This window comes from Idiotropiscis lumnitzeri, chromosome 15, assembly GCF_059441095.1.
Source record: "Idiotropiscis lumnitzeri isolate Australia: NSW breed Sydney's pygmy pipehorse chromosome 15, RoL_Ilum_1.0, whole genome shotgun sequence".
Lineage (NCBI taxonomy): Eukaryota > Metazoa > Chordata > Actinopteri > Syngnathiformes > Syngnathidae > Idiotropiscis > Idiotropiscis lumnitzeri.
The window spans coordinates 3,097,690-3,120,799 of NC_142405.1; the positions used below are offsets into that span (position 1 = coordinate 3,097,690).

General features: G+C 43.6%; 2 protein-coding genes across 6 annotated transcripts in view; one reads left to right on the forward strand and one right to left on the reverse strand.

Moving 5' to 3' along the window:
• elfn1a (extracellular leucine-rich repeat and fibronectin type III domain containing 1a) overlaps window positions 1-22,833 on the reverse strand; it is a 60,623-nt gene extending 37,790 nt beyond the window's left edge. For 3 of the 4 annotated variants that reach the window (XM_088316395.1, XM_088316392.1, XM_088316393.1), the window contains exon 1: window positions 22,627-22,833. The gene's annotated coding sequence lies outside the window, so the exon portion shown is untranslated. Of the gene's footprint in view, window positions 1-20,451; window positions 20,523-22,626 lie in introns of those variants that run through there. The other variant, XM_088316394.1, reaches the window with a different exon arrangement.
• The window catches only part of psmg3 (proteasome (prosome, macropain) assembly chaperone 3), a 133,634-nt gene that overhangs the window by 80,843 nt on the left and 29,681 nt on the right, over window positions 1-23,110 (forward strand). The gene's annotated exons all lie outside the window — the stretch shown is intronic.

Here is a 23,110-nt window from a genome sequence, read left to right on the forward strand (position 1 = left end):
TACGTGCATCCTGCTCCCATTTGAACATGTACGTTTCGGTGCCAGGCGGTTATCAATCCGCGAGCGTAGCATGACGGCGCCGCCGCCGATGATGCTATCGTTACCACGGCAACCTTCAATCACTGAGCGTTGTATTTTGGAAGACAACGGCTCCCCGGACGACGTGGAGATCTAAGCATTATCACCGCTAGACGAGATGCAAATGGTTGGCGGCGTGCGATATGATCCACTTCCCGTCAAAAGAAGTCCATCAACAACAGCGAACGGTTTGCTTACGCAACGTCGGAGGCGCGCTCGTGTTGGCGATGACGATCCGTACGGAATGACAGAGGAAGTCGCAACATCAAATCCTCTATGTTCATTTTGTCAAGGTCTGGCTGGGTTCAAGACGCGAGGCAGATGTGCACGGAAAATGAGACTTTGTTCTCAAAAGAACAACAATAAAGGCAAGCCAACAAAGCATGAGGAATTAAAAAAAAATTTTATAATCAGGTGTGTTTGCTGACGTGTGCATCATTTTCCAGCTGGTGCAAGAATGCCATTTTTTTTCGACTCAACTCTTTAGTTTAGTCAGCACAACAACAATATTGATTTGGAATGATGATGATGATCCAAGATGGCCGAGGTCTCTGCGGTAATAGACTTCCCTTTTTTTTCTTTAATTTTTTTTTTTTAGTTTGCCTTTTTCACCGATGTTAATTGCAAATCCATCTTCAAACGCAAACCGTCCAATTTTTTTAGAACTGATCTCCTCCCAACTATAAACGATCGTCGAGCCGTTGCCGTGAGTACCGCATTGATTTCTGTTCTTCCCTTTTTGATACAAAAAAAAAAAACATAAATAGAAGGAAAAGCGTCTTATTTTCAAACAGCCGGAAAACAAAAGCAAAAAACAAAAAAAAACAGTCAGGCCGTTCTTTGTAGACGAGTATAAGCGAGCGTATGCAGAAGTGGAACATTTTCTTCTGTGGCGGCGGCGCCCTTTGAGGAAGACGAGAACAAGCGACTGTCGCCTCTCTGAGTTGAACAGCTGATGTGGAGGACGACGTCTGTCTCCACAAGAGAATCCGACGCGAGCGCAACACTTTTTGCGCGGGTGCTGACGGCTGTCGGCGGCTTGTCCTCGCCGGCTGACACGCGTCCGTCAAGCCCGGTGAGTGACTTGTGCGTTCGTCCGGGGAAGAGTGCTGCGGGCCCAGAGCAACATGACGGTGACGTCACGTTTTCGCAGCTGAACTTTGTAGCGCATGAATGTCAGACGTGGAGTGCCGGGGGGCCACGTGCTGAACCGTTTTTTTTTTTTTTAAACATTCATGACGGAAAAATCACTTATAACGCCTTCCCGTACCACGGGGGATTTTTTAAAAAAAATTTCTTCTGATAATCGACCATCGGTAGGTAAAAATGCTCAAATGGGCCGATTATCTGTATGAGCGTACGATTGCCATCACTAACTATTTTGCAAGCAGAGCACGGAGGGAAAAAAACCTCTTATAACACTTTCCACAGCAGAAAATAATCATCCAAGATCATCTTTTAGTGTCTGGTCCTGGAGAGCCCTGATCCAGTCTGTTTTGGATGTCGCAATCCTCCATCACACCTAATTCAAATAATCAGTAGTTGATCATTGAGGCTGGACAGGGGTCCCTCAAGGACCCGTCTTGGGCACCCCTGGTTTCGAGATATTCAGTTAGAGATATTCTTTTACTGACTTTGATCAGAGGGGGTAAAAATACTCACGTGAGGCCCGATTATGTGTGTACTTTTTCAGATATTTGAGACTTTGGTAATTTTGATCGCAAAAAGGGTGTTTAAATGGCGGAATTTAGCCTGATTTGGTGGGCATGTAGCCCGTTTTGGGTGATTTTTATTTTATTTTATTTTTTAAAAAAGGTTGTTTCTGTTCAGACTGCAAATGGAGTTTGTTTTTCTTCAAAGCTGCTTGGGTAGCACACAGCAGCAAAACAGACCTCCGCCAAGGACAAACTCTCAAAAGAGTGCCGCGTTTGTTTGCATGCTACTTCCTGGAACAAGACAGGGTGACATGGACAATGACGTTGGAATGCCATGGTTACTTCTACCGAAGTTGGACGTTTTTTTTTTTTCCACCATGAATTTAATCAGAGTATTTTTATTTATTATATATATATATATATACATATATATATACATATATATATACATATATATATATATATATATATATATATATATATATATATATCCTTTTTTTATTTAATTAATTTTTTTTTATTTAATTATTTTTTTTGTGTAATCTTGTTGATATTTGCTTGTGCCCATCGTTAGTCCACTGCGGACCATATCAAAATAACGTACTGCATTTTCTGTTTTTTATCACGATTTGCTCGTTTCAAGGTTTACAATATAACAGAAACATGTTTATTCAGAAACTGAAAAAGCTCCATCAGTTGACGTTGGGCCATGTTTCAAAATCGCGACTGGTTTGTGGTTGAGTGTTTAAGTTGCATGCATATTATTGCAGGCTCGCCGTTCTATTTTGCTAAATTCGCTGCATATACAGATCTATGGGACGGCCAAAGTCATCTCCTGTGGGAAAAATCCAGTGGTAGCAAAAAGTGCACGGATGATAAAACAGGCAAAGTAGAAAAGTAAGCGTTGAACATCCAGCAGAGACAAGTGTGTCTTGCTTCAGAAGCTCAGCACGCCGTGCATGTAGCAGACTATTAAAGCTGCCCTCCGTCTGTTGTGGTCAGTGCTCCTCGCTCTGTGGGGAGGGTGAGGGTCGGCGTGACTGTTAGGCGGTGGGGGTGGCGGGAGAAGAAGAGGCAGACAGCCGATGTGATGCAGGGTGAGGTCTTGAAACACCCCCCCCCCCCACCTCTGCCCCCAACGAGGCGAAGGCATCAACGCAGAGCATTCCGCCTCAGGCGCCGCACGCCGAGGTGCGGCACGACGCCGTTTGAGGGGCCCCAGCACCCCGTCGGCCCATCAGTATTGCTGGCTGTCGTGCATTTGTTTACAACTCGCCTTGTAAAACACATCCCGGGTGACTTAAGAGGACACAATACAAGGGAGAGAGGCTCCCGTTTTGCTGTGCAACTTACTCGGCATAAAAACGCAAATTGACTGATATGGCGTTTGTGAAAAACAAAGTTTAGGTTTTACCGTTTAGGGTTTACCGCAAACCCTTTGAGATATCTCAATCCAGAAGAAACTCATTGAGCAGTCCTCCTATGACATTTACCTTTATTTCTACCTAACCACAGTCTGTACCTATATTTATGTTTTGCCATGTGTACGCTAGCTAGCAAAAGCGTTAGCGTCAACGTTGGGGAAAAAAAAAAAGAATCAAATAAAGCTTGTTTGAGTGTTTGACAGAGAAAGTTGTAGGATAAGGCCGCTTTCTTTTAAGTGTCATCACGTCAACGTTTGCTAGCTACTCCGTAGCTAGCAAAAGACGACTTTGCACTTGTTAGCCGAGTGGCCGCTCCTGCTTGGGCATTTAACGTGACATAATCACATGGCCAGAGCTGGAGGTTTGCGATGTCCTCTCATTGCCGATGTCTTCATATGACAACCAGACATACTTTAAATCAAATGGGTTTTTTTTCTAACTATTTCCACCTGTGTGATGCTAAAAGGTTAGCAACATACTGACTGCTGATGTCGGCCAAATTGGCGCGTTAGAACACCTTCGAGGCGGTGTGATATGCTGTTGATATGCAGTGCTGTTGAAGTTGAACTGTGCTGTACTTAAATGGTTCCCAACCACCGGACTGGGCCGCTCGGAAAAATATTGCAACGTTTTCCAAAGATACGTTATTTCGACCACTTTGGGCCGTAGGTGACGCCAACAACCGTTTTCAGGCAACAAACTCGGAAATAACAGTTCATCAAAACGCAACTGTTACCACAACAACACGCATAACCCAATTCTTTACAATATATATATATTTTTTTAATCTGTCTCTTAAACCAATTCGAATGATTCTATTCCCGTAAAAGAACTGTCATGCCCACCACACTCGTCCAATCAAAATGCTCAGAACAAACTTGTATAACGTAATTCACCGGTGACATTTATTCTTAGTATTCCCAAAATATTAAAAATAAAACTACTCGGATAGTAGAAATATATTGTTTTTAGAAAATTCCAATTTTTGACGTCATTCAAATGTGCACGTGTATCGAATGACGCGATTGTGTGACATGTATGCAAACATACTCGTGATTCCGGGAGGCCTCATGTGCAGAGAGACTGAATTTTCAGGCCACCTGCAGGGCACGGGCATGCGCGTGTGCGCCGCCGCGAGTGTGTCTGACAAATAAGATCGGAGATGGCCCGGAGGGAACGGCGTAAACCTCGAGGCGGCGGGTCCCCGCGGCGCTGTTGGCAATCGTCTGATAACGATAGTCGCGGCACCTTATTTTTCCTTCCCCTTTCTCCTTCTCCACCAGTATCACTTGATCCCACTGCGGTTCAAAGACGTGGAGCATATCCGCGGCATGACAAATAATGGATTAGAGGGATTAGAGGACAGCAAACATGGAGGGGGGGGGGGAAGGACTCATGTTTTGCATTTTACATAGGAAGAGATAAAGCTCACGACGTGTCAAGCCGGAGACAGACGGAGCGCTTCTCCACGTATGTGACCGGCAAAAAAATCAATTTACAGAAGGTAATTGTTCATTTCCGAGGGCGGAGGAAAGGGGCAACGGAAGATTGAGTCGACTCGATTGCACGCAAATGGTGCTAATGGGGACAATGATCCTCCCCCAATGGATCCAATTAGAAGCTTGTTATTCTCGCTATTCATAACGCTTTGTGTCTCGGCGAGGGCAAAATAATAATTCCCCCGGTGCAAAAAGTGATTAGAAAGGTGAATGCGTCGCCATGGCGCAAATAAACTTGTCCCAGCTTGTTTCAGTCCCGCTCTAATAGTTGATAAATTCTGTTTTGACTCGTTTTTACGGCCCGACCATGAGCTACAAATGCCACCTTGAAAGTTGTTTTGTTTCCTCGTCATTCTTCATTTTAGGACACGGAATCATTTGGAGGGCTTTTCCAAACCACATTTTTCGCAGTTCTGTTCACCTAAAATTTATGGCTTGCTTCAAACTGACTCTCGCTGCGAGATTCCAGTAGCTCCCGCTGGAATTCGTTGAAAATTCTAAAAGCCAATTGAGTAGACCTACAAAAAAAAAAAAAAATGTCTTCAAAACTCATGTCTCAAAAGTCAGCCCGTTTATTTTGAAATGCCTCTTGTAGGCTCGTTTTTCAATGAGTCCTTTCAGAGATTTTTGCGATTGCGACCAATTTTCACGCAAATGGGTGCCACCAAATTGCTAAACATTTGAGTTTTTTTGCAATTGCATTCAAGCCGAGCAATTTCATAACTCGCAATAAACACAAGTTCAACTCCTTAGGTTGAAAAATTCAGCCCACAAACAATTTCACTCAGCAATTTGAAAATTGTATGTCATGTGGAGACCTGCAAAAAAAAAAAAAAAAAAGTCCAACAACACTTTTGGGTCCTTCAAAGACAAACTTGTACTTGGAAATTTGTCAAATTGCTCCCAAACCTTAACGTAGATGCCAGTAAATTGCAAAAGATGAAAGTTTTCAAAATTGCGTGTGGGCCGAGTCAAATAGCGCTCAACACATTTTACAGGGTGTTAAATGTATTTCCTTTTCTAAAAAGTCACTGCAAAATGTTAACGAATTTGTTAGTCGGCAGGGACGTGAAGCTCAAGAAGTCAAAAGGACACATTTTCATGCGTAATCCCGTCAAGTCCATCGGAAGCCGGAAGAAAGTCGCCTCAGGAAAAGTGAACATTGACGGCGAGTGAATAAATCAAATAAATTACGCAAAAAGTCTTAAAATAATAGCGTTGTTGAAATAAGTCAGTGTGCCTGGGTCAAGCCTGTCAGCAAACTCCCAATCAGTCGTGTTGATTAACCGCCGTCAAAGAGCCATCTCCTGTAACAAATTCCATCAAAGTTCATTTTACACTTAATTACGCTCGCCGTTTATTCGCCTGCAACATCGGCGCGCTTTGGATTCCGCTGTTTGTTTGACTTTCGCTAAAGTGCTTCTTCAGTCGCGCGTGGCCCGGGCGCTTTTCTCACCTAATTGCTCCCTCTTGGTCCTCTCTAATAATCCCATTCTGTGCTCAATTTGAGACTTTTCTTCTTTCCGCGCTCCGCTTTTTTTCTAGACCGCCCGTCTCGTCAGCCACTTGTGATTTGCTGATTAGAAGAAGAGGAGTCAAGATCAAGAAGCGGAGGATCTTTTTCTGGCTTATTACTTGCCAAAGCAACAAGCAGGAGATGCTTGCTAGCCTTGTTAGTTTAGCGCGCTATATTTACTGATTAGTTAACACGCTAACGATAGCGTAGCGTTCTATGATATATTAGAAAGCATGTGTTGTGGCGTGCTAGCTTTCCTGGAAAGTGTGCACCAGGAAGCCGCGGCAGTTTTGAAATTGATAGGATTACAAGAGGGATTAGGAGCTGTTAGCATTGTAACAACATGGCTCGACGAGGAAACAATTATTGCATCGTGTTTGGGGCAAGCGCATAAATCCACTGCACGAAGGGAACGAGATATCGACCGGGTTTGATATTCGAAATCATTAATTGTGTTCCTCCTCCTCTTCCCCCTCACTGATGGAATCGTATTTACAAACGGTCGCATCTCAATGTGAAATAGCCAAGAAAAAACCTGCGAAAAAATATATAAAATAAAAATTAAAAAAATTGTATATATATATATATATATATATTTTTTTTTTTTGTTCCCCTCCATCTGGGGTCACATTACAATGTCCAATCAGGATGAAAAAAGAAAATGCTGGCAGTGTCTGCGAAAGCGCTGCTTAGCAGCTGTGTCATATTGATGCATCACCTGCAGCTCCCACACTGATAATGAATCGGAAACTGTCTTGGATGACTCATGAAATAGTTTGTCTGAATTTCAGCTCAAGGAGATTTACATTAGTTTAGGGGTTAAAAAAAAAACGAGAGAATTGATCTGTGAGCCGTAAATAGAATATTCCCCAAACCCCGGCGGTGACCTCCTTTACTTATTTGAATCAATATCTTCTTCTACGAGGTTTGAGGGGAACATACAGCCAGTTAGATTAGAGGTCAGAAATCACCTGATGGATTGTGCTAATAAACGCCAACGACATGTCGGCGGGTCAAAGTCCTCGGAAATAAGACGACGGCGGGTTCTCGTTTTACGATGGAGTTCCCTTCCTCTGACGTAGTCGTCATTTGGAAGCTATTAGAGTTGATATATGTATGAAAAAAACTATTTTAGTATGACGTGCATTATTCCGATATTAACCCCGATTTGCGCTGCCGTCATATCGAGCGCCGTTTTCTGTTTACCTTATTTAAATAAGGTCGCTCTGCGCATTCATTTAAAAATATATCGATATATTTGGCTCTATTATTGACATTCCAGTCATGAGGAATCATTGAATGCAAAGATGAAGAATTTTGCACAGTATTGGCGCTTAGTCTGTTTATCTGTGTCCATATCAGAGGTGATGCAAGATGGCGCAAGCAAAGTAGCTCGCTGTCCGTTCGGCCTCCAAGGTGCACGGCGTGGTGCGCGCTAACTAACAGGAACTACGCCCCCCTCACCCCTCACCACCACGGTGTATATATTTCCAATTTCCCAGGAAGTAACGAGGCGAATGTTTTATCTGCGCTTGAATAAAACGAGAAATGGGACATTCTCTTTTTAGGAATTTGCCATCAATGGAGTGTGTCGAGAAAGCGACGGGGCTGAAAAAAGGCAGACGGATGAGCTGAGAGCTGGAATAAAAAAAAAAGGGGGGGGTGAATGAGAGGTGGGGAGAAATAGTTGGAGTATGCCATGAGGAAAGCACGCGGCTGTTTAATACACTCTCTCGCCAAGCACATTTTTTTTTTGTGACGTAGCTCAAGTATTTAGCGTGCCGCCGCTTTATGGCAAATGCTCGAAATGATCTGCAAATTTGATGCCATGCCACGCCCACATTGGATGAAGTCCGCTAAGTACACACATTTGGCTATTTAGTCACGTACATCCGGCTTTAAAACTGTCGTAGTTTGTCAAAGTGCAAGAACTGGAATTTGTCCAAAATGGCCGACTTCCTCTACGGGTCCGAAACAATTTTTTTTTTCAAAGTTTTGGTTCAGAGTACCTCGAAACCTCATGGTCTTCCTGCCAATATATTTGCAAACATACTTCCGAAGACACTCTTTGTAAATTGGAACAATTGAACTGAGCCCTGAGCAACTGTGATGTCATTTTCAGTCGACAGCGAGTGACAAAATGGCCGCCCCCTGAGATGAAAAATCGATAGATTTCGCTGCTTAAATCATATTCCACAAACACAATATTCATCAGAATATAATCTTGAGACTAGTGGGGCTGCATACAACATTACACTGTAAAGGAAATGTTGGGCTTGGCTTCCCCTTAATTTGACAGCATATTCTTTAAAAAAAAGTATTCTTTGCATCGCGCGTACTTAATGTTTGCGCTTAATGTGTGAGGCCACAGCAGCGCAACATTCATATCTGCCGTCCCTCTCAACAGGTGGGTCAACCGGGGCCATCTCTGGCTGGCAGGCAGGAGCTTATCTTAATTCTCGGCAAAAGAAAATCCGCCGTCCCGTCCGTGCCGACTGTGTGTAATCGATGTTGACAGGTAATTCAGCGGAGTACATGAGGGAACTCGCCAGACGTTTGCGTGCCACACTTGCAGCAATCGCGTGTCCAGATAAACATGCGTTTTGTGAAAATTCAAAAAAAAAAATCAAAAAGCGCAGACGAGAAAATGATGCCAGACAAGCCCGGAAATCAAATTTGGGCCGTTTTGCATATGAATGCTCAAAAATGAGTTGCAGATATGTGAGAATTTGTTTGTCTTTGCGCTTTACCTCATTTTCTTCAAACTGAAGTTGCGGCGACCAAAGCCCCGGAGAAGAGCGTATGTAGGCTAGCAGGCTTGTGACACGGCTCGTGGCCGCGAATCCAGAGCACATTAAAAAGAGACGAGGAGCTGGAACCGGAGCCCGAGCCGGCCGGTCCCTCAAAGCTGCCGCTGGCGCCGCTCCAGTTTTCTGAGAGGCCTCGTTATGTAATTCCACAAGATCTTGTTTTCCTCCGCGGTTTCCGATCGAATGAATCAATTAAAGTGAAGACGCAGGACGGAACGACTCCAGCACCAAATACATCCAACTGTTTGTTCTAAAAAGCTCCACTGTAATCATTTTCAAGCGTCCAAGCCGCCACGACGTCCCACTTTGCACGCACTCCACATTCTTGAAAAACAAGGTGAATCCCGCCAACGTCGATTTTTATCATCAGTGCAAAGGTTCTCCTTTCTCCTTCTTCCAGTGAGGAACAGAAAACTCAAACGGGTCGGGTCGGACTGAGCCGCACCAACTGCAATTTGTATTCACTGCAGTGGTTGACCGCTTGGATTTTTATTCCAGTCTGAAAAGGCGGCGCAAGATAGCCTCTTAGGTTTCTTAACTTCCTACCTCGAGTGCTTTTCATTTAAAAGTGACAAATTTTGTCATTTCTTGGTGAGGGGAACATACCTGACGTTAGATTTTTTTTTTTTTTCCCTCGGGTATTGATGGCTGATATCGGCGACCCGATATCGATACCTGGTATCGGTACTCTCCCCTTTTATATGAAATAGAATTCGAATGTAGCTCAAAGTAACTGAGTAAAATTGGAGTTCTTGTTGACAGAAATGCCCACAAATGACATTTCCAAGTATTGATACCTCGAGTGCTTTTGATACATAAAATGTCATTTAACAGTGACTCATTTTTTTCAACTCCCGGTGAGGAGAACGTAATTGATATTAGATTTTTTTTTTCCTCTTGGGTATCGATGGCTGATATCGGCAGCCTCCACGAGTAGCCGATACCTTAAAATATCAGCCTGATACCGATTACCTGGTATCACTATAAATAGAATTAGAACGTAGCCCAATGTAACCGAATAAAAGTTAGCATTCCTTCTGAAGTCAAAATTAAAAAGAACTTTTTTTTTTGTTTGTTTCGCGGGAAGCCTTATGTGGTCGAGCCTCGCGTTGTTTGTGACAAATCTGAATGCAAATGAAAGATGGCAGGCCCACGAAGCAGCAGACGTTTGTCCACAAAAAGGCATCCAAATAAGAATTGTGAGCTGATTATAAAGAGAAGTGAGAATGCATCTTGTACTCCAGGTGGAAAAATACATTTTAGTAAATATGATTTTTTTTTTATAATTGGGCATTTAACTTTGCACTGTGAGAAATGGGCTGTAGAGTGTCACAAGTTTAACTTGGATGAAGAAACTTTTTTTTTTTTTTTTATCTCATCTGCTTTTGAGAATCTGCTTAGTGGGCAGCTCATTAAGTGAAAAATGTCCAAATGATGGGATCAGGTCAACAAAAATTTGCGTCTTTCCGCAAGGGCAAGACGGTCACGCGTCATCATGTGCCGCCTGCCCTGGGGGTCTTTAACCTTCACATCCCAAACGGACCCGTTAAGCCCAGTAAATCCATTTGCGGGAGTTCTCGGGTTAAAAAAGAATCAGACCACCCGAGTGACTCAAAGAGCTTTACGGAGTGCGCTTTGTTTTGTACACACGCCCGCACGCGCCTCGTCCAACTTTAGTAGCTTTGAAGTTGACGATATTCTCAAAGCAAGAACGTGCGACTTCAACGCGCCAGTATTTTTAGTACGCTGCTTTGAATGCAGCCCACACTTTTTTTTTCCTTATTTCCATTCAGTGTGGCAATTATGTTGAGGGAGGTTGTGTTTTTTTGATTCAATCTTGGACAGGTGCAGCTCATTAAAAATTTGAGTGAGGAAAATGTTTATCTCAAGATGCTAAAATGTATTTTTAGAAGGGCGCTATAAAGATTTGCCGGTTCCGTCTGGTTCACAAGACAATAATTAAAAGATTGCATGTGTCATATACAAGTCACTTTTGTCGTCGGGATGTTTTGGCTGATACCAGTACGAGTGCTCACCGATACCATTTGATGCATAAAAATATTCAGTAAAAAAAATCTGACGTGCTCGATTTAAAAATGTTCCATGGAACGAGAACCGCGATATGGCGAGGGACGGCTGTTTGCATTCGCAGGCCACATCATTAGGTACACTCGCACAGCAATTACCCTAAGAGGGTATACCCAGGAAATCAATGCCTTTCTGATATAGATTTTTTTATTTTATTTTTTTCGCTGTAGCGCCGATTCATTCCACATGATTTAACGACACAACATCAACCCAATCCGAAGCGGCTCGCTTGAGCACAGGGGGGGGGGCAGCGTGGTCGCATTAGTTTCAGGTAATTCTCACTAGGGTCGCCGTATATCGGCGCTATCTTCACCATCGGAGCAGAGGGGATTGCTGGAATCCTTCAAGAGCGCCAAAGAGAGATTACGGGGGGAAAAAAAAGGAAAAGGCCTCCATTTTTAATTAAAAGTCAAGCGACAGGGGCTTGTCGTGTCGTGCGTTTAGCTGTAAATCAGATTAAGCGGGGAACGATACAGTTAGTCAAGCTTGCACCTTCTATAATAAGACTCTGCGTTTTACCATCATCCTTAAATACGGTCGTGTGGATCGGCAAGGCGGTCAAAGATGAATTATACACTTTAATCAGGCTCATATCGGCCAAAAAGACGATGAGGGGTAAAGGGGAATGAAATGAAATTCCATCCGCTTAAAGGCACCGATGATGTCGTTATTACGACGCTAATTTAACATGACGTGCTATATTGAGGAGTTTTCCTGGGAATTCTCTTTGAGGAAATGATGCAACCAGTGAATTGGATGGGAAAGGTGCCCACAAAGTCTCTTTTCGAGCTGAACAAAAAAAATCAATCGGATTTGAATTTGTGTGTTTCAGGTAAAATACTAAAAAAATACATAAATCAAAAAAAAAATCAGGTTGTGTGTCGCAATCAACTCAATTCTTATGGGGTGTACAACGTGGCCACCGGGGGGCGGTGTTGTACTGCCATGCAGGCTCAAATAAAGACGACTTTCACAACTACTGCAGGTGACTTCAAAAGTGCAAAGGATAAAGAATATGCGCACGTGAATGTCATGATTTTTTTTTTCTTTTTACATGGAAGTACAGTCACGTAGTACACAAAGTACCACTCTATAGCTACTCCTCTTTCAATAATCATTTACTCAGTCTATTGCCTGCCTTATGCGATACGTACATTCGACTTTCTGGCCACGCCGTAATGAAAAATAGCAGCCAGCTCACCACGTCTGCACGATAGCAAAAAACTCAATCCACTTTGTCGTGATCGGCATTACTTTTCCAAAGCAGATGCGCCCTGGAGGAGGTACCAACACCCCCCCCCCCCCCCGACAACTCGATTGCGAGCTGGCACACCTGCAGGCCTCTAATAGACACGGAGAGCATGCGGCCCCACCGGGGAGCCGACATGAAACATACACAGCGAGCTCATATGGTGTCACTGAGGTGCTGCGCTCAAGATGGAGTGCCGCTGCAGTAGACGCTAAACCATGTTGCTGGCGAGACTTGGATTCCGAGCGGCAGATGACGCTCAGTTTGCTGACAGACATATTGAAGACGTTTGAGGCCTTTTATAAAACAGCAAATGGAACAAAAAAAAAAGTACTCCGCATCACAGGTGTTCTAAAAGTACAATTTGGCCTACGTCAACCATCAGCGGTTAGCTAACACCAATGTGGGTTGTAAAAAATTTGCAACACAACGATGGACATATTTCTAAGGGATCACATTTGATTTAAGGTTACAAATCATTGTCAGCCTGGAGGTGGCGCTACTTGTGCTCATGTGATTAAAGGACGTATTAAGTGTACAAACAGTTTCGGACATTCAGCCATCATGCTAACGTAGCTAGCTTGCGCAGTGGTCAGGTCTCTGCTTTATTTGACGTTTGCAGCCACTAAATGATAACATAGTTTAATGGGACTTGTTGGGAAGTTGAGTAAATGGAAAATTTACTGTTGAAAAATAATAAGGTTTTTTTTTTTTTTTGCGATAATTGATTAGCTGTGATTAATCAATTCACCTGTGAAATGAAGCCGGATCGCAAAACCTGCTGAAATAACACACGCAGGTGAGATCTTGGCTTGGTTGTCCCTCACTTCACTTGGAATTCTGAGCAGTCGCACGGCGAGAAATCTGAGGGAAGCGTACGGTAATTGGCATGCCGGCTTTTCCACATAATCTTGCTATTTATTGGTGGAATAACACCTCGCAGTCCTGACAATTTGCCAGCACGGATGCTCTCTCTCTCTCGCTCCTCGCCGCTCTCCCAGCGGGTGATCACCGGGCTGAGATGATTCGCCCTGAAAGGCGGCGGCGGCGGCGTCTGATGAGGTGACAACAGGTGGGGTGTCAGAATTGAGGCTCGGCAGCTGGGGACGGAGCGGCTCTCTCGCCAGCTGTCGCTTCCGATGGTGATCATTCAAGTGTTGTCGTGTTGTTTGCTGCTGTTGCTGGGTGCTTTGTCCAAGATTCCTGGAGCGATGCCTTTGATTTGGAGATGCACGCTCTAAACGGCTGGGGCGCTGGGGATTTTGAGTCGTTTGGGTTAGCGGGTAATTATTTTTGACCTGGCGGTTGAAAGGTTTTGGCGGGTTGAATTTTTTTGGACAATTTTGTTGTGTACTGAATTTGAAAAAAAATTGATATAACATTTGTGTTGGCTTGATGGAAAATTGGGTAACACCACTGACGTGTTAAAAAATATTGATGTAAAATTTGGGTTATTATTAACCACATCTAATTTGGTCATCGATTTTTTTGGTAGCTTTAAATCATCAGTAACAGTGATCTTGTTGGTCGCAATTAAATTCCCTGGATAAATATATAACCCAGCATTGGCTTAGTTGCCTTTGGACCCAACGTTGGGTTAGTTATTTCGCCCAATCTGGGATAGTTTTGATGCAGCATTTTTAAGAGTGGCCTAATACCAGCAATGGGTTTGTGACTCCGTTTTTTTTACTATGAATTGAGAACTGGCATATCTACCTGAACATTCTAAAACCATTTGGGTAAAAAAATAACCCAATTTGTTGTGCCCATTGTTCATGAGTTGCCCCATCCCTCGTTTCTGTTTTCTCATTTTTTAATGTATGATTTTATTTTTCCCGTGCATTTATACTGAGTGTCCATTGTACGCAGAGTTTCGCTATTCACAGGCGGGGTCCACCGTACGACCATGTGATCCAGTTGGACATCGACGACAATATTCGACATTCGAAATGTAACGCAAAGCCAAACTTCACCTTTGGAAATTTTGTCTTTTTTCTGTATTGGATTATGCGAGCGTATAATAAATGGAAGCGGGCGTTTGAAGGTTTTGCATTGTGCAGCACACGGCCATCTCGGTTGGACTCGGGAGAATAGAAATGAATAATCTGAATCGTATTGAAGCCTTGAGACGGTGTCAAGTATTCCGAAACGTCCCCCGGCGTCAGCGTCATGGTACACGGAGATCTGCTCATGGTGTGAATGCTGGCACTTTCTTCTTTCCTTTTATTTCTTTCTTTTTTTTTTTTAGTTTTGGGAAGACACTTCGAGCATGGCTCCAAGTTTGGAGGCAGTTGCCATGGCGACAGTGTCCTATCAACACACTTGGCCTCACTTGATGGTCTTGTTGATGTGGCCGTCGCCGGCGGTGAGAGATGAAGCCATTACAGGGGAGCCGCAGGAAAGTGAATTGTGAGCGGGACATATGATAAGCACGCGTGATTAAGAGGCACGGCGTGAAACCAAACAAGCTTGACGGAAAATCTTTAAAGGAGAAAGGAAATTGAAATGTTGTTTGCATGCAAATAGTTCAAGTGCCTGGCTATATTTTCCCCCCCAAATTGTGTCTGCTAGCAAAGTGTTCTGACTTTTGTTGAATTGTGAAATTACTATGTGTTATGTGTCCGCTGCATGCGCCACATGCACATATCAGCTTCCCGTAACTTGGAAGTGCAATTTATTTTTTTTTTAATCATCCCAATGGGCAGATTCATATTTTGCAGCAGCACACAGCCAATTGTTTCAATTAAATTCCCGAAATCGGAAAATATTACGTCATCCTTTGTATATTTTTGTGAAAATTCCAAACAAAAAAAATCAAAAACTGTTTAACATTGTGAAAAAAGTTGCATAATATGTCCCATTTACGGCTTTTAAGTTGGCATTGACGTCTGCCTGGCTGACGGAGGGGCGGGGAGCGGGGGGGGGGCGTATTCGTCCCCCTCAGGAAAAAAAAAAAGTGCACTTTGATGACCACAAAGCGAGTTGTCAGCAGGTTTTTGCAAAAGGCCGGACATATGGCCGCCCAAATTATTAATGAGTCAGCCTCGTGGTGTCCCGCCCGCTCTTTAAAGCGCTCATCTCCTCATTAAACGCGCCTCGACTCGATGCGTCCTCTCTGATGTTCCCACCACGACTGATGAGGGCCCAGCGCTACTTCAATAATGCAGGCGTCGTCTCTCCAAGTTGACGCGTTTACTTAACGGACGGAAATATGAGAGAAAAACACAAAACTTTGACGCGACAAACGTAAACGGGATTCTCTCCTGAAAATACAACACGAGGATATAACATGACATCAATGTGAAGAATATGATCTGGATTTTGTGAGGCCAGCAGAGAAGGCCTTTTCAGGCCTTGACCGCTCACCACGGGCGTCATATAAATGAGAACAATTGAGTCATTCTCAAACTGTTATTATTGTGTGTGCTTTCACAATAATCACCAACCGACTGCCCCGCTATTGTCAGTTTGCATTCTGACTTTTGCGCAAGCTGCCACGCTCTCCCCCTCTGCCAAATACGGCACGATGTAATCATCGGGAAGGCTGAGATCCTCAAGTTTGGGAGTAAAACAGATGCTGCTGACTTTGTGGTGAGAAGCAAAAGAAGCTCGCAGTGAGTCATGACGCTGTTATAATAACAAATACATTTGTGCAGTTTTGGGTTTTTTTTGGCCTAAAAGGCGCTGGTTGAATGAATGAGAATCTTAGAAGGTGTTGACCTCAACAAACAGTAAGTACCGCCTTTGCTAATTTGTGTCAAAGGAAATTGCTTATTGAATTTTGAATGCCAGACGTTCTAACGGCGTTTTTTTGATTGGCTGCCTTTTTTTTCTTCTCATTAAACGCAGCAGACCCAATTTTAGCCCGAGATAGCCCAACTTTCAATCCTCTGATTTTTCGCTCCGCAAACCTTTATTGATTTGATATAATAGCCCATATATGTTTTTTATGAAGAATACAAAAGATCTTTCATTCTTCGTACTGGAATGATTCCCGAAATGAAATTGTTGCGAGTTGCTCTGATAAGATCTTCTCACATGAAATACAGCCCCACACTTGAGAGTTTTTCTGCCATGTTGAAAAAGTTGAGAACCAAAACACAAAGTGGAGTCGTTACGCGGAATTGTTCGGCTCGTTTTAACCCAACATAGGCTGCGTATAAATTTTGCATCTGGGTTTCTTTGAACTAGTGAGAGACCGATGTGCTGTTTTTCAGGGCCGATACCGATACCGATGGAGGCCGATAATCGATATTTAAAGCTGATAATCATTTATTGAAAAAAAAAGGGGTTAAATGGTGTCAATCTGGGCCAATCTGCTTCTGCAAGCAGGGTCACCAGCATGGCAGAGAGCGTGAGAGATGAGCTGCAGCAAGCCAAATAAACCAGCTTTTAATTTATCGCCCTTGGAAGTAAAAAAAAAAAAAGGCAGATGCCGATAATCGGCAAAATGCCAAATATCGGCCGATAATCGCTCTATCAGTACTTTTAACCCAGCTGTTTTAAGAGTGATTGATTTTTCCTTTGTCCGTGTTCGACGACTTGCGGCTTTCACTTCACTTTCCTTCAAGGGGAACAATGTCTGCCACTTTTCATGTCGTGGCAGCATTTTGCCGTCCATCAAGCCGGACCGTATACGGAGACCTGGCTGGACTCGAGGCAATCACTCCGAGTTCAAGCTGTGTGACAACGCATGCCGTATACGCCGCCAAGTCCGATTACAGGGATGACCTTCAAGCGGCATCGGAGTGGTCGTCCGAGCCCGCTCCTCTGATTGCGCCTGGTGCTCTTGACTTTTTAGTTCAGAGCGCCGTGCGCTCAGAGGAACGTTTGTTCACTCGCTAAGGGGTTAAGCAAGCGAGCGCAGCCGAAGCAGCATCCCAATCATCTCCTTGGCACGTAAAGAAAAAAAAAAGAGAGGAGAGCTGTCGGCTCGGAGTAAACCTGTGAGGTGAATGCGTGAAAAGGTGGTTTGGACTGAGCAGCGACCGTTGCAACACTGCAAATCCTCCAATATAATTTGAGTTGTGGATTGCGGCCTCTGGTCGTGTTCTTGCTGCTCACTCCTAAATAAATCCACTCACTGAACTTGGCTGACTTTTTTTTTTTTTTTTCCTCTCCCTTCAGCAAGGCACTGTCTTATCTACCGCCATTTATTTATTTCTTTATCCTGGTCAGTGCTGAAATATTAATACTTTTGACATGGAACACATTTCGTGAGCCGTTTATCTATTCAAGTGGGTACAACCCAGTGATGAATTGTATCGCTGCAGAGGCGACCATTTCAGGAAATATTATGTTTTTGCTCTTTTCATAGCAACATAACGGCCAGCTCGAAACAATCAGTGGACATTATCCAAATTTTTGTTGGATATTTTTGAAGTGTGCTGACATTATGTGCACAAACTACTTACCCATATTTGTTGTTCTTTTAATATATAGTTTTGGAATTGTAATTAATTAATTATATATTTTTTTATCTCACTTTGAGTTTTGATTGAATTTAGATTGGGTTTCATTTTAGATTTTACCTTTTTTTTTGTTTTTTGTATTAGTTTTATTTTTTATTTTTTTAACATTATGTATTTAAAAAATATATATATATATATATATATATTATATAAGATATATTAAAGTGGAATAATCTTTTTAAATCAGAACCTTATATATATATATAATATCTTCCTTCCGAGACCTTTTCTGAAGTCATTGAGCAGGTGGACGGTATGCCTGGTGCATGATTGGTGCAGCTGCCTCTTCGTTCACTGCAATGAAGGCCCCGTATTGATTTCCATGACAAGTCACCTATTGACCCAACGGAAGGCTGCAAATATTCCCAGCTGTCAACTCTAAAGGCAGTTATGTTCAATAGCTCCCGGGTGTGGAACGCTTTTCCCCTCCTATGCGTCCGCCTAAACGTATCAAAAACATCTCTTTCAAGCGCTCCACTTATCTTTTGCGCGTGTCCTTAGGTTGTTTGACTTTGTTGCCAGCTGCTCTGTTTGTGTTTCTCGCGTTTCATGTTGCCGGTTTGACAAAACTCTAAATTACACGGCATTACAGCTACAGGAGATAATCGCCCACGACCGCCAAACGCAAAGCGGTGATGATGCCATCGCTGCGCATTTGAATGTTTGCACATCCACCCGCTAATTCGTTCCTGCCCTTTGCTGTTACATTAATGAATAATTGATGGGCTTGTTTTGATTGACCAGATAGGATGATGCCATTGAAGCTGCATAGAGTGTTATTGAAGTCGCGCTCGTCTTTGAGTGACGGCTCTGCCACACGGAGGCGGGCGTCGCATTTGACGGGCATTCACTCACTTCAAAATGTTCTTGGATGGGAACTGCTTGTCATAAATGTTGATCAAAAGGAGATTGCAGTACAGTAAAAAATGCGGGAGAATTTACTTTTGCGGAATTTAGTCGGATTTTTGGGCAAAATGTTAAGCACAAAATGCTGAGGGCTGCTCATTCGGCACAAAGACGGAGCTAGAAACAGTCGTTTGAAAATTCTCGTTGACTTTATACTCTCCATTTTATCCTGCAGTCTTAAAAGATATCTAAAACGTATACTAAAACTAATTGAGTTAAAACTAAAATCAATCGTTTTCGACAACAAAAATGAACAAAACTGCACTAAAAAAATAATTCAAACTAACTGGATGGATAAAATAAAAAAAAAAAAAATCACATAAAAAATTTACATGGATGAAAAAATCCCAAACTATTCTAAGTCTGTTTACAAAAACCCATTCTTACATAACCGGATGTTACAAAGAACAGGACATTTAACGACAGTGAGTTGGGACGTCCTACCACGCACACACGCTCACCCCCACACACGCGCACACGCACACACAGTCGTGAGTTGTGACAGTTACGTCATGTCGAGCTTTAATGGGCTCTCATGCACGGCGGTGCGTTGTTCAATATGTCCCACTTCTCCACGGTGTCATGTTAGTTTAGCATAAGCAGGTAGCTAGAGTGGCATTCTGGATGTGTGTGTGTCGGTGTGGGGGTGTGTGCGTGTGCGTGTGTGTGTGTTTTCCTCCACTGAAGTCATTGCCGATTCTAAAGCCCTTCAGGCTCGCTATCTGCAGTTTTCATTCTGGATGTGGTCAACCTTTTTTTTTTCTTTGGCTTTTTGATCCTCATTAAGACATTTAAAGTTAAGAAAGTGACAGAAGAATATATTTAAAAAAATATTAATAGTTTTTTTTTCTGTGGGGGGGGGTCAAGTTAAAATGGAATTCTTGACAAAAATAGGTTTGAAAATGTCAATTTTTGGGGGTGGGACACAAACCACATCTAAACTTATTTTTTAATAATAAGAATATTCAACCTGTTCTTGCCTTAGCCTCAACATTTAATAACCTCGGCTTCACATTTTGTATTCGGAGATAAAGCCAAGCAGAAGGTGCTGATTCATTGTGAGGTTCGGAGCAAAGAATGTGGGGGCAAAGTAAAAGAGAATATCCTCTGTGTGAAGTTTTTTTTTGTTTTGTCATTTCTACTTTTATCTACTGGCTCCAGCCTTTAGCAGATAATGGAGAGTCTGCGCCTCCTTGGTTGTGCCTCCCGGAATGTTCAAAGTTGCAGTCAATGGTGTGTCATGTGCCGTGTCTTCAGGCAAACGTGTGGGCAGCATTATCGATTGAACGGCGCCCTTCACCTTTCACACGTCGACGGATAGGAGCGGTCAAGGTTTTCAGTTTGTTGCATCTCTTTGACAGGCAGCAAACCGGTGGCGACTTTCGATTTGCGTTTTCTGTCTTTCTAATGCGGGATTCATATTTAATGCAGCGCTGCGGTTCAATTGTAGAATTATTTAGTCATATGGGGTAGACTGGTTCAATTGAGCCCGGTGAACTCTGCCTAGCAACAAGTGACTTGGATTTTTTTTTTTTTTGCTCTAGTGATCAACTTCTCTCAACTTAGTCCTTTTTGTTCGATAATAAAAAAATAAAAAACAGCAACAATTATGCTGCCTCTACAGGCCAGTCTTGGTACTACGACAGACTTGTGATTGTTGTTGATTATAATAAGTCTTGCTGTTTTGGCCATCTTGAGTTACACCACACACGATAAGATCCGTGAGAACAAACTGTGACTTTTGTGCGGCCCCACCTTTTGCACATGCCAGAAAGCGCCCAATCGAACCACCCGATTACCGACCAATCCAAACTCGCATAATGAGAAGCATCATGTCATCCTCCCTCTGTGGCTCATTTGCAGACTTCGCCATCTTTCCCTTGTGAATTGGTGTTGGAGGGAGGGGGTGGGGGGGACGCCGGAGGTGACGCAACAGCAGCTTTATCAAGCAGCACGATGAAGTTTTACGCTTTGCAAGACGTTTGTGTGTGTGTGTGTGTGTGTGCCGTGCTGTCGTTCCATATGTCTCCCAGCACGGGTCCCTTTACACATTGTTAGCCGTCGAACAACAACATCCACTCCCTAACGACATGGCAGTCGTTAGGCAATGCGTACAAATAAGACGAGCAATGTCTTTGTTATTGTAATTTGTTAACAGGTGCGAGAAAATGGAAAAGTGAATCGAGTTTTATCGTCAGCAAGTTCTGGAACACAAAACGGGTCCCCGGGTGTCCCAATACGATTGCCTTTTGTTTTTCCCACAATGAAAAGTACGAGAAGAGCGTCCAGAATAACACGAAATATAACAATCGACCGGAGACTAACATCTGCATCTTTAAAGTTGCAATAGTGACAACACTGTTCAGTGTTAAATGACTAAAGTCTCGCGCAGATTTCTGCTTTTGATGGTCGACTTTTAACGAGGTGGCCCAGTCGCAGACACTTTTCTCGTGCTAGCTCGAGCACTTTTGCTAACGTTACTTTCCGGCGTTTTTTTTGGTGCGCTTATGCAAATTTTGCCGCACAATGACTCCCTCATAATGAGTTCTGTTAGCGATTAGCATTCCTTAAGTGTACAATCATTAGCATTAATTCTACAACAAGCTGCTGGTGTGTGGAACATAATTATTCTTTTCTGATGCTTTAAGATTTTTATCACACTAAGCATAGAATTGCAGCCGCATTTTTTCTCATCCTGATGGGAAATTTTGAGGATGCCTAACCAAGCAAGCTTGTAGCATTCCGTTAGCTTAGCATCATTAGCTTTGTCACTTCAGTTTCCATTTGAATTCCAATTCATTTGAATCTCAAGCTTTCTGTTGGCATATTTTTAACACACTTTGGACTTAAGCAGACAGCGGCCCGGAGCCAAACACAATTATTCCTTACTCCTGCTTTAAGCATTTTGTCACGCGATGCATGAAAGTGCAGCCTCACTGTGCTTTGTCTTCCTCTCCGTCAGACGAGCATAAGAGTTTTGGATTCTCCCATCCGGGCCGTCCAAAGAAATGTGTCATTGCCATTCCCGCTTAATAAGGTCGACCACGCTTCCCAAAGTGTCGTCCCCTCAGGAAATCCGTCTCCCTCAAACAGCAATTTATCCAGCGGGGGCAGCCTCATCATATTTTTCACATTTTTTTTTTCTTCTATTTTGGGGGGGAAACTGTCACGAGAAGCTGTAATTCTCTCTCGGTATCCTCGGCACGATCTCGCTCCCTCTCCCTCCACAAAAGAGCGAGCTCGGGCAAGTTGCATACAAAATAGCTGACTCAATCATCCAGCTGCATAATCAAGATAAGGGAGATGAGGAGTGGGGGGGGGGCAAAGGAGGGGGGGGCGGTGGGTGGAAGTGTGAGAGAGACGCAAAATGGCAAAAAGTTGCAAGCAAGTTGTGACTCATCATCCTGTTCAAGATTTTCTGCATATTTCATCTTAAGTCATTGTGCAAAATCAATCCGTCTCGAGGTTTTGCGCGAGCGAGGCTCCTCCAGCGTGCGTTTCCAAAGACAGATGGCACGGAGGCTGCGAAATCCTCAGCTTATCCGCCAGTGAGCCCCGCACGGCCGACTGTAATGACCGCGCAGTCTAATAGAATAGATTAAGGCCATACATACGCAGTGGCTAATCATTGTGCGTTTGTTGCGCGCCCCGGCAGTGTGCACACTTTGATCAGAATGCAGATTCATTAAGGCGTAAAACAACTTTCTTTTTTTTCATGCGCAAGAAGCAATGGAAGCCATTCAGGCGGCGGAGCTGTCCATGGTGCTGAATGACAACTTAAAGTGCAGATATGCAACTTGAGCTCACATTGCGCGGATTTTCTTTTTTTTTTTTTGTGCTCCTCAACCCCACATTTTCCGAGCACATGAAAAAAAAAAAAAAAGAAGCACGCTTGTTGCATTCAAGTACCAAAACAGAACACGTTCCTACCTGCGCTCCTCAGCTCAGTGTCCTCATGCTCCAAAAGAAGCTTCCAGGATCCCGGGGGATGGCGGGGGAGCTCCAACATCCACGTTTGTTCTTCTTCTTAGTAGTATCAGTGCTGATATGAATGATGAGTATTTATTGTGAGCGCTCAGCGTGGCTGGAGCTCCATCGGCGCTCCTCGCTTACAGCTGAGCGAAGCTGCTCGCTCGGGCTTGCTTCTTTCTATCCGCCGAGACAGCCAGCGAGGGAGGGGGGGGGCGGCGGGGTAGGCGGGCTAAAGGAGGAAGTGTGTGTGTGTGCGTGTGTGTGGGAGGGATGAACAGTGGAGGAGAGGGAGGGAGGGAGGTTGCTGTCAGAGCAAGCGAGCGAGCGAGAGGAGAGAAAGAGAAGCGCGCGTTTTTTGGATCAACACCGCCCGGCACGGGCACAAAGTTGGAAAGCTCCTAACGGGATTGAGCCCCGTGACCACGCCCACTTTCCTCATGTG